This window comes from Crocodylus siamensis, chromosome 2 (genome assembly GCF_052110815.1).
Source record: "Crocodylus siamensis isolate JL-2025a chromosome 2, ASM5211081v1, whole genome shotgun sequence".
NCBI lineage: Eukaryota > Metazoa > Chordata > Crocodylia > Crocodylidae > Crocodylus > Crocodylus siamensis.
In genome coordinates this window covers 150,688,527-150,699,966 of record NC_143396.1, presented here as the reverse complement: position 1 = coordinate 150,699,966, position 11,440 = coordinate 150,688,527, and the positions used below count along the sequence as shown (strand labels likewise).

General features: G+C 46.1%; 1 pseudogene; it reads left to right on the top strand.

The window, feature by feature from the left end:
• Positions 1 to 10,304: 10,304 nt before the first annotated feature.
• On the top strand, positions 10,305 to 10,998 carry LOC149870906 (endogenous retroviral envelope protein HEMO-like; annotated as a pseudogene).
• Positions 10,999 to 11,440: the final 442 nt, after the last annotated feature.

The window sequence follows — 11,440 nt, the reverse complement described above, 5'->3', positions numbered from 1 at the left end:
CACTTAGATGTGGTGCCAGCCACTAAAGAAGACCACACAAAGGAATTAGTAGTAGGCAGCTGTAAATCCTTCAACATGTACACCTAGGCAGTAGGGCTGTGCAAAATTTTGCCGGGTGTTTCATTTCAACACTGTTTCAACTTGTTTTGAGCTACAACCTACACCCCTAGCACTTTCCATGGTCAGCTGACTGGAAGGAGACAGGGCCCTGGGCACACCTAAGCCCCCGGCCTGGGGCTGGCAGGGAGAGTCCTCTGGCAGAAAGGCTCTGTGACAGTTTGGCTGACTGGGATGCTAGTGCAACCATGCTGCTTACTTACGTGTTGCCATTTAAAGTGGTGGACGAGGTTGAGGCCGTAGGGGAGGAGGAGACCTCATTGGGGCACACTGTTGTGCCACGTAGAGGCCCCACCACCAGTGAAGGCGCACCTCAACAAACACAAAGTCACATGTCACAAGTTTTGCTTATCAGCAGCTTGAGGTGCAGTTTCCCAGAAAGCCCTGCACCTATTTCTTTGAAACGTGGCAGGCTTTGTGGCCTCAGCAAGGCCTACCCTCCCTGCTGTTTGCATTTGAATCAGGCAAGAAATGACAAAGTTATAGGCATTTTTGTGATTCCCCATTCTAGCCTATGGGCAAAAAGTTGAAACGCGCTGAAGCAGCTAAACAGTTTAGATGAAATGGAACAGTGCTTAGAAACAAAACAGTGCTGTTTTGCACGATCCTACTAGGCAGGAGTGTGGAGGCTGCCCAGACCTTCCATTTCTTCTCTAGGCAATATCCAAAGGCCAGATCAAGTCCAGACATTCCTTGCTTCAATGGCTGTAGTTATATGCATATCCAGGAATCAAACCTGGGTTTCCACGTGGACCACTGAACAGAAGGTATACAAAGGGATTTTTTTTTGTATTCACATCAGGATCTAAATAGTGTATAGTGAGTAACTTCTGTGGTCAGGTGTTAGACAGAGAGAACAGAGTGAAATACTCAGAAGATGTTATTCAGTGATGACCATCCACCCTGTGCATTGTAGATGATATAACGTGGAAAAGAATAATACGTGATCATGTCATTAAAATTGTACCATAAAATGCAAAGGAAGTTGAATTTAAGTTGCACATGCAACATTAATACTAGCATTTTCTAATTTTCAAGTGCTTGGCTTAGCAACCTTAACATCATTTTGACATACATTTAATATAATTTTTATGTAGCATTGTATGTACCCAATCCTGGAAAATAGTGTGGCCCCACAACTTCCATTTACATAACAACAATACCACCACCACCACTATATAGAGGAATCTGCAAGTATGTTCCTAAAGAATAGGGAGTTGAAGTTGTCAAATTTTGGGGTGTTATTTGAGGGGTCTACTGCTGCTTCCTATCTGTGGGCTGTTTATTTATTTTGTAAGCTACTCTGAGCCTTCTGGATAGGGTGGGATATAACTCTAAAAAAACAAACAAACTATATTATTTTCAGAGTATGTCTAACATTCTTAAACATTTATTTTTTAATAAAAGCATCCGATTGGGTTTTTATTATCTAATTTGATGACAATTAGGTTTTTATCATTCTGTTTTTCTGTTCATAAAGTGAGCCTCGATTTTATTAACTAAGTTAAAATACATATTGGCAACACAATGGAATATTCATAAAAATAAAACAATGTACCAGGCAGCATAGCATTTTAATATTAACTGGAAGGAAGTCAGCCCTAAAAATGCAAGTTTGACAGCAAAGGATCCTAGTCCATATATAGTATTATTTACAGAGGAGACAGCTGTTCTCGTAACTCTGAAGTAAGACACATTGACTAAGTATAATCTGAAGCTAGCGATAAATAAGTGTTTCAAAAGATACGTCTGCACAACAGCACATGTTTAGCTTTTCATGCTTCACAATGGATGTCCCACATCAACTTTTTTCTTCTTCAGGTTTCCAGCAGCCCCCTGACTGTCCCTGTCACCCGGTGCCAGATGGGAAGTGAGAGCTAAGCTGATCCACCTCTTTGTGGTGGAAACCCCCAGAGCTTCAGCTACAGGCTACAGGTTACTAAAGCCTTCATGAAAAATTCAGAGCTGGTATAACAAGCTTGCTGAAAGTAAAATGCATGTCACATTATCCACTCTCCCTTTCTGCCAGTTACTAAACTATCATTGCTGAAGGGAGGCAGGAGGAGGGGGAAATGTTTTTATACCAAACTTTTATGCAGACATAGATGCAGACACAGGGGGGCAATTTCATCCTTGCTTTAATCTGTTATGTTAGCAGTAACACATAGTAAAAGCTACAGAGAACAGATTTATGTACATTTGTAGGACAGAGACACCTACACATTTTGGTATTAGAACATGCTGCTTTCAAAGTTGTTGTAAAGAATGAGATATAGAAATGTTTTGCTAAAATAACTGAAATTTGTAAGAAATTTTTATGTTTTAATGGATAAGGTAACATTTATAAATTATATTTTTTTTACTTTTATTTAAAGCTTGTTTCATTGGTTTAAATCTATAAATCCTATTTTAAACCTATTTGATAGGCTGTCTTTGTACATTTTTCTCTTAAAGAAATTTTAAAGGCCCAATTCCCTCCAGAAGAAAAGAACCAAGTAGAAAAGCACTACTTGGAGGAATTTTATCTCAGCCAAGACCTCAGGATTTTCTCCATCCTTTATACCTCTCCTTATTCTGAGCAAATATGCGGAGGAGCCTGCTCTGTCTGCATACTGTGGAAATACACTGCAGGCCAACACTACCTGCTCCAGTATGCTTGAAAGATAGGAGTGACATGAGCATGACCTTTTGGGAGCAAGACTGAAGACCTAATAACCACAAATTACTGAGTAAAGTCTGTGGAGGGACCAGGATTTCCATTCCAGACAAGTGGCTGCCATGCACCTGGTTCATGGGTTCATGCTTTTCTATTATCTCCTCCTCTTTACTCTTCTTTGAGGAGTGGTATGTGCATGCATGTGTACGGTGTGTGGTGTGTGGTGAGAAATGCCACTCTAACAATAGGCTGGGCAAAGAACAGTGTTATTACAGCTGCTCATGCTACCTTTTCTGAGAATTTGGGCTCCATTAGCTGCATTCTTCCTTAAGGGGCTATCATAGTGAACCTCCCCAGAGCACTGGAAGATGCAGCTGCCTGAGGAACAATGTCTTCCACATCTACTGCAGCCCTTTCTCAAACTTAGTGCAGGATGATTGGCAAACACTGTGTTGAGCTCTAAACACATATCTCCTTAAAGATACATGATTACTCCTTGACAAGTTAAAATCTTTCTGAAATGAAGATGTGAAAATATGTAGTTCCTTGATTTTTCTGAACACCTGACATTTCAGAAACCATTGGAGCACATTTATGCAATGAAGCCTTCAGAGTGCACCAACTCTAATAGATAATTTTTCTGAGGTAGATTCATCAAACAGCTTGCCAAAGACATGATGTGAATTATTTCTAAACTTTTTGCATGTATTAAAATTATCATTAGCAACAAAGATAAACCATGACTAATATTAGGGATGGTGAACCAGAGTGTAAAGGTACAGGTCCCTGATGAGGAATGGAAAAGTACTGAAAGGAGTGTATATGTGTCGAGACAGGGTGGGAGATATTGGTGAAGGCTGAGCGAGAACAACACGGCAGCCTTCAGGATAAGCTTATCAGGAGACAGCTTGAGAAAACGCGCCTGGTTCAGCAAGACACCAGGATGAGTCGCTGTCAGACTGCCAAGAGTATGTTACAGGGCAGGCTGATCTGTATGTGATTTATCAGTATATAAAGAAGTCTGTGCTTTGCTTTTGTTGAGAACGAGCTGCCCCTTGCAGTTCTCCCATGGCCATGCAAAGTAAAGCGCTTCTGATAGCCAAACAGTAATCCTGTCTGAATTTCCTCATCATCTTGGGGGCTCGTCCAGGATGTGTCCTTACACAGACCACCCCGATTAGGACCCTTGTCTCGGCTCTTTGACTCCATCACTCCAAGAAGGTTATCCTCAACTCAGTTCTTTGGCTCTGTGGCCTCGACACCCTGGACCCTCATCTACCATCCATCAGTTTGGCTCTGGAAAAACCCCTGGCCAGGGTGAGTACCTGCCTGTTTTGGTGTCAGTAAGTCCTAGGTGTGACAATGGGTAGTGGGACCTCTAAGGTCCTGCCGTGGGATCCCACCCAGTTTATGTATCGGAAATATGGGCCCCGGTCAATGCAGTACTTAATAAAATGGAACCAATATACCAATGGTGACCCCAAATTGCGCTGGCCCTTAGATGGGTCGTGGGATCATCATATCCTCAAACATCTCTGAGAAAATTTGGAAGGCAAGTACCCTGTAAAAATGAAAGCCTGGTAACTATGGGAAGATGAGTCCGAAAAGGGCCATAAGTGCTCCCTTGTGGCTTCCTATAAGGGTAATGAAAAAAAATTTAAGAAGCAAATCGATCACCTTCAGAATCAGGTTAAAGATCTCCAGTGTCAAGGGCCAACCCCGTCTGCTCCTTGTTCACCATATCTGTCTAGGCTTTATCCCGCTTTGCCTCCACCACCAGATGACCCACCCCGAGATAATTTGTTGGATCATTGGGTCCCGCTCCCGCCATTGCCTGCCAGTCCCACGGCCTCAGGTGCTGCTGAGTCCGCTGTGCCGGCTTCTCCAGCAACTCCACCAACCCTTACCCCTGGTCCTTCATCTCCCATTACCACCGTCACTTTTGATTCTCCCACAAGGGACTGGTTTGAAATTGATGTCCCCCTGGACCCCCAAGGTGGGTAGACCATACATTCAGCTTCCCTAGACCAGCAGAATACCCTGGCCAAATTCACCCTCCGGAACTGAAATAATGCCACCACCGAGATAGACTGCCAGAGATCCCTTGTAAAGAAGACTCGCCAGGGCAGAAAGCTTGTGGGGGCACAGTATCCCCTCTGAGAATACCCTGCGCTGGGGGGCAACCCATGGTGGTCCATGTCCCCTTCTCACCATCAGAAATTGTCTCTTGGTCAGCTACCTTCCCTAAACTCCATGATGACCCTACTGGGTTTGCTCAAAAACTCCAAACCCCTTTTTGAGATTCATAAGCCAACCCATGGCAATATTCAAATGCTCCTCAGTGGTCTTCTTCCTGGAGACCAGAAAGACACCCTCCTTAAAGTGGCCAACTGGCCTGCTCAAGACCCCAGCAAAGACCATCTGCCAAACCTCTATAAACAGGTCCTTGAGGCCGTCCCCAGGGTCTCCCCACAAAAACCAGACTAGTCCAAAATTTCCACCTGCAAGCAAGAGCCAGAAGAACGTCCTGCTGACTACTATTCTCACCTGGTCCAAGCCTTTAAGGCACATTCTGGCAGTCAGGACCCAGAAACTAGCCTCCCTGCCATGATTATTCAGACCTTTGTTTTAGGGCTGTTACCTAGGATCTCTGAGTCCCTGCAAAACACGGTGATCAGGTGGGAAACTAAACCCCTCACCAAAGTTTTGGCTGCTGCCACTCACTTCTATACTAAAGCTCAACAGCAAAAATCAAAGGCTCAGGACAAACTGATGGCTTTGCAAATCAGAGATCTCCAGGGTAGCACCAGACGAGAGTGCCCTGCGGGACCATTTCGCTTGGCCTGACCACCTGGTCCCTCTGACATTCCCAATGATGTCTGTGGCTACTGTAAGCAAAAAGGCCATTGGAAGAATGAGTTCCCAAATAAACCCTGGGGGCCCCCACTCTCAGCTAGTGCCCCTCCATTTCAGCCAGGTGCCCACTGAGCTCCACCGCCCCGACCAGCTCCTCTCTAGTCCCTCAAAAATCGGTATTAGGACAGCTGAGAAGACCCAGAGACTCTAGCCCCTTTACTTTCTACCTTTTCCGATGCTACAATACCTGTTACTGTGGGAGGACAAACTGTTCCTTTTCTTGTCGACACCAGTGCTTCTTTGTCTATGCTTAGCTCTAGTTTTGTTTCTAAGGTTCCCATTTCTGGTAGAGTAATCACCGCTGTAGGTATTGGGGATCAACCCATTGACCACCCCGTCTGCACAGCCGTTTTCATTTACCTTGGATCCCCTTACTGAGCAACATGCCTTTTTGCTGAGTCCTTGAGCCTCTGTAAATCTGTTGGGGCGAGATCTCCTTTGCAAATTGTAGGCAATGGTTCACTGTTCTCCAGATGGGGGTCTTCCTTACATTACCCCAGACCCAAATTTCTGCCTTGATGATGACACTAATGGAACAGGAACCGGAGTCCAATTCTTTCTCATTGCAACAGAAACTATTGGCTCACCTTGCTGAGTCCTTTTGGTCCCACTCCACAATCAATGCGGGACTTCTCAAGGGTGCCATCCCAGTTTCTATCAAGGTTAAATCAGGAGTGTCTCCCCCATCGATCCCGCAATACCCGCTATCAGTTGCTGCCTCCAGAGGCATTGCTCCTATAATACAAGGTCTCCTAGAACAGGGGGTCCTTGTACCTATCCGTTCTTGTTGTAATACCCCAATCCTTCCAGTCCAAAAGAAGGAGAAGTGTACACCTGAGGGGTTGCCTGTTTATCGTTTTGTTCAAGATTTGTGTACTATAAACAATTTTGTAATTCCCTTAACAGCTGTGGTACCCAACCCCACCACTGTACTTTCTCAAATACCTGCTTCTGCTCTTTATTTGTCTGTGGTGGATCTCTTTAATGCCTTTTTTTCTATACCAGTTCACCCTGACTCTCAATATTTATTTGCTTTTACTTACCAGGGCTGACAATATACCTTCACCCGTATGCCTCTAGGATTTCATGACTCACCCACCATATACAGCCAGCTTCTCAAGTCTGACCTCAATACAGTCCAGTTGCCTCATGATTCTGTGCTAGTCCAATACGTAGATGATTTGCTTCTCTGTTCTGATACCTCCCCTCATTGCCAAGTTGACTCTGTCGGTCTTTTAGAACAACTTGCAGCATGGGGCCACAAAGCCTCCTGCTCTAAGCTTCAATTCTGTCAGACTTCTGTTACTTATCTGGGGTACACTATTTCTCACAGTGCCTGTCACCTGTCTCCTGATTGTCTTTCTGCTGTTCTTTCCCTCCCATGCCTGCAGACTAAATGCCAACTCTGTGATTTTCTAGGTGCTGCCAACTACTGCCGACAGTGGATTCCTAATTATTCTGGACTTTCCAGACCTCTCGTCCTTCTCACCTGTGACTCTTCCCCTAACCCGTTACCCTGGGAAGATGTCCATGAATTTGTGTTCTGTCAGCTCAAGCAAGCCCTTTCTTCTTCCCCTGCTCTTTCTTCTGCCTGACTGTTCTAAGCTTTTCACTCTCTTCTGCCATGAACACCAGGGCACTACCTCTGGTGTCTTGACTCAGCCTTTTGGACCCTCCCCAAACCATCCTATTGCTTACTACAGTGCCTCCCTTGACCCAGTCACTTCTGGGTTTCCTCCTTGTCTTTGCACTGTTGCTGCCACCGCCCTGCTGGTTTCTAAAACTGATAACCTTGTCTTTGGGCACCCCCTTACTGTTGCTGTCCTGCACACTGTCCTCACCCTCCTCCAGCACAGCAGGACTCAGCACTTGTCCCCTGGCCGTCTAACCCGCTACAAGGTGGTTCTCCTAGCTGCGGATCACGTGACCCTTGTACACTATGATCCCCTCAATCCTGCCTCTCTTTTTCCTTCACCCTCAGACAACCAACCCCATGACTGCACTCAGCTTGTGGACTTTGTTTCTCTTCCCCATCCTGATCTTTCCGATACCCCTCTGACTAACCCTGACCTCATTTTCTACATTGATGGCTCCTGTTTTCAAGATAATCATGGCATTCTCCGAGCTGGCTTTGCTGTTTGTTCCGATCATACTGTTGTTGAATCCTCTCCTCTTTCTGTTACTAGTGCTCAAGCTACTGAACTCATTGCTCTCATTCGTGCCTGTCACTTTGCCACTGAACAATCTGCTAATATCTGTACAGACTTTCGCTATGCCTTTGGTGTCTGCCATTCTTTTAGTCAGATCTGGAAACAGGAAGGTTTTCTTACTTCTGCTGGGACTCCCATCTCTCACCATCACCTTATTACTGCTCTCCTGGATGGTATTCTCCTTCCCTCCACCCTTGCTGTTCTATGGTGCAAAGCGCACACTGCTACTGATGATTCTGTGTCTCTGGGAAACGATAAGGCGGATGCCGTGGCCAAGACCACCGCCCTGTCAGAACTCTCAGCTCTCTCTGGTCCTTCAGACTGCTCTCTACCTCCCTTCCCCTGTCTCCCCTGACCTCCCCTTTCTCCGGATGCTGCCCCAGATGCTGAAAAGGATGCCTGGATCTCCGCAGGCTGCTCTCTCCACTCTGACTCCTTGTGGCAGCACCTGTCTGGTCACCTTGTAGCCCCCACAGCCCTGCTGTCCCTCTTGGCTCAAATGGCTAACTCAATGGCTCATTCCACCAAAGGGGGGATGGTAGCCAAAGTTGACCGCCATTGGTATGCCCCCAGTTTTTCCGCCGTGGCTGCCCATTTTTGTCACCAGTGACCGCAGTGTCAGCGACATAATCCTGGCCGGCCACCCCGCTAGCCACGTGCATTCCACAGACCCTTAGGTTTTTATCCCTTTTCCCATCTCCAGATGGACTTCATCGAGTTGCCCAGGTCGGGACCCTGGAAGTATGTGTTGGTTATTATCTGTCTTTTTAGTGGTTGGCCTGAGGCATACCCTTGCTGACGAACTGATGCCCTCACAGTGGCCAAAAAGCTTCTTTCTGACCTGCTGCCTCACTTCAGTCTACCCCTTTCCCTGGACTCGGACCCTGGCTCCCATTTTGTTGGCCAGGTAGTCCAAAACGTTTGCAAGGTCCTTTCCATCCGATACCAGCTCCACACCCCAAATCATCCTCAGAGTAGGGGTAAAGTGGAACGGAAAAACTTTGATATTAAGCTTCACTTGGCAAAGACTTGTGAAAAAACTGGTCTAAAGTAGCCTGAGGCCCTCCCATTGGTACTTTTCCAAATCCTAAATTCTGTTCAAAGGTCCTTAGGTCTGGCCCCTTTTGAGACTGTCCCCCCATGAGGGGACTTGCTGCACCTCCACCCCAACACCTGAGTCACCTCCATGATTCCTTATTAACCTACTGCCAAGGGCTCACCAAGGCCCTCAAGGTTATCTCATTGCAGGTTAAGGCCACAGTGCAACATCAGTCTCTAGATGGTGACTCTGTTGTCAGTCTGGTCCAACCAGGAGTTTGGGTCCTGATTAAGGTCCACCAGAGGAAGAATTGCCTGCAGCCTCGGTGGAATGGGCCTTTCCAGGTTCTGCTAACCACCCCAACTGCTGTGAAAGTTGCCGAGGTTTCTGCCTGGGTCCAAACCTCCCACCATAAGAAGGTAACTGCCCTGATGGAGTGGAAGGCTTCTCTCACCAGTGATACCTCCATGAAGATCCAGAGGGTTCCCTGTGAGTGAAGATCAGACAATGAAATCTTGAAGAGGTTCCTTGTGAGTGAATATCAGACAATGAAATCTCGAAAAATAGCCTGCACAGCTAGCTAAGTTTTACCTGAGGCTATGAACTTTTGCTTTATGTGTTGAATTGCCTTTAGTAATTTAGTATGAATCACACTAACCCTTGGGAAATCACAGATAATTACGTAGATTTAGAAACTCCCCAGGGGGTAACGCTGTTCTGTATTCTTGTGGTCAGTATTTTATTGGTAGTACTGTGCTGGAGGCCGAAATTTTAGTTAAGGGTAGCCCCTCGAAGTTCCAAGGGATAGCAGCATTTAGGATACCGCTCAAGTAGGCCCCGAGATGTTACCTTTTCCTTTACTCTGCTTCATGCCAGGAGATTTAGTCAGGCCATGGGAGGAGAACAGTATTATATTCCTGGGGCAAAGCATTGCTAGTGCAGGCAAACTTATGAACTGCTGGGTGTGCATACATGGGTCTACACACCCAGCCAGAGGAATCCCGATGCTTAGGGTACTGATTCCCCTTGAGGATTGGGGAAACAGTACCAATACTAGCTTCGTCAGATTTTTCTCCCACTCTAATAGAACGCAGCAGTTGATCTCTGAATGGTGGAAAAAGACTCGAGACAGCTGGATACCATCCTCTAGACTTGAGGCAGCCCTCTGTTATAAGTCCAATGGGAGTGGTAGGACATGCAAAGCTGGTTACTCAGTGGGGCACTGCCCTAAATGCTGAGTAACCTTTGATTATCGCTCCCATAATGCGTCTGGGATCCTGCTGGGAAACACGTCCTCACGTCCTTTCAGTGTATCAATGGGTCTCTCACTATCCATAGAACCCTGGAGGATACGCATAGTCTGGTAATGAATGGGTCCGAATTCTACATGCTGCTGGGTTCTACTTCTTGTAATCAATCAATATCTCAGTGCAGGTTGGTAGGGAGCCAACGTGTCTCTTCCTATACCTTACAGGTCAATCGGAAGTGTCGAATGGGAAGCACGACCTGTAGGGACCTCAGCACTATAGCTGCTCCAGGCTTGTTCTGGCTATGCGGGAATGATGCCCACAAGATATTGCCATGGCATTGGGTCAGCACTTGTACTCTGGGGGCAATCATCCTAGAGTTTGATTTACACCTAAGCCTCTCTCAGCATGAGGTGTCTAATCTCCTACCTGGCTTGCCTAGACATAGGCAAGCAGTTGAAAACCCACAGGTCTGCTGACCCACCGGGTTCCATCAATTTATTAGGGCATTTCTCCCTTGGTTGGGGGTAGCTGAATTAGAAAGAACCATTGTAAATATTTCAGGAGTCATGGAAGAATTCTTTAGTGTTAGTGCCGATGCCCTAGGACCTCTTAGTGATGAAATCACCCAGATAGGGCAGGTGGCTACCAAAAACTGTATGGCTTTGGATTATCTCCTAGCCACCCAAGGAGGGGTATATGTGGTTGTGAACCTGGATCAATCAGCACTGTGTGGAAAAAGACCTCCACACCATTAGGAGACAGTTGCAGGTGATCCATGCAGTTGCAAAGGAGAAACCCTTCGATTGGTGAGGGTGGCTACCAAATGTAGGGGGACGGTGGAAATCCCTGCTAAAATGGCGTATTCTGAGTCTATTATGCATTTTTGCCATTTTCATTATTATCCAAATGACTCTGTGTTGCTTACGCTGCTGTTTATCGAAGATTGCCCGGAGTGTTTCTAGGCTCTCTAAGACAGAGCTGCAGATGATGGTGCTCAGGGAGGTGGCTTGTGAGTGTGAACAACAAGAACATTTCAAAAGCTTTATGAATATAGAGATGTAATCACAAGCGCTTATAAGGGGGGAATGATGAGGAATGGAAAAGTACTGAAAGGAGCATATACGTGTTGAGACAGGGTGGGAGATATTGGTGAAGGCCAAGTGAAAACAACATTCAGGATAAGCTTATCAGGAGACAGTTTGAGAAAACGCACCTGGTTCAGCAAGACACCAGGATGTCGCTTTCAGACTGG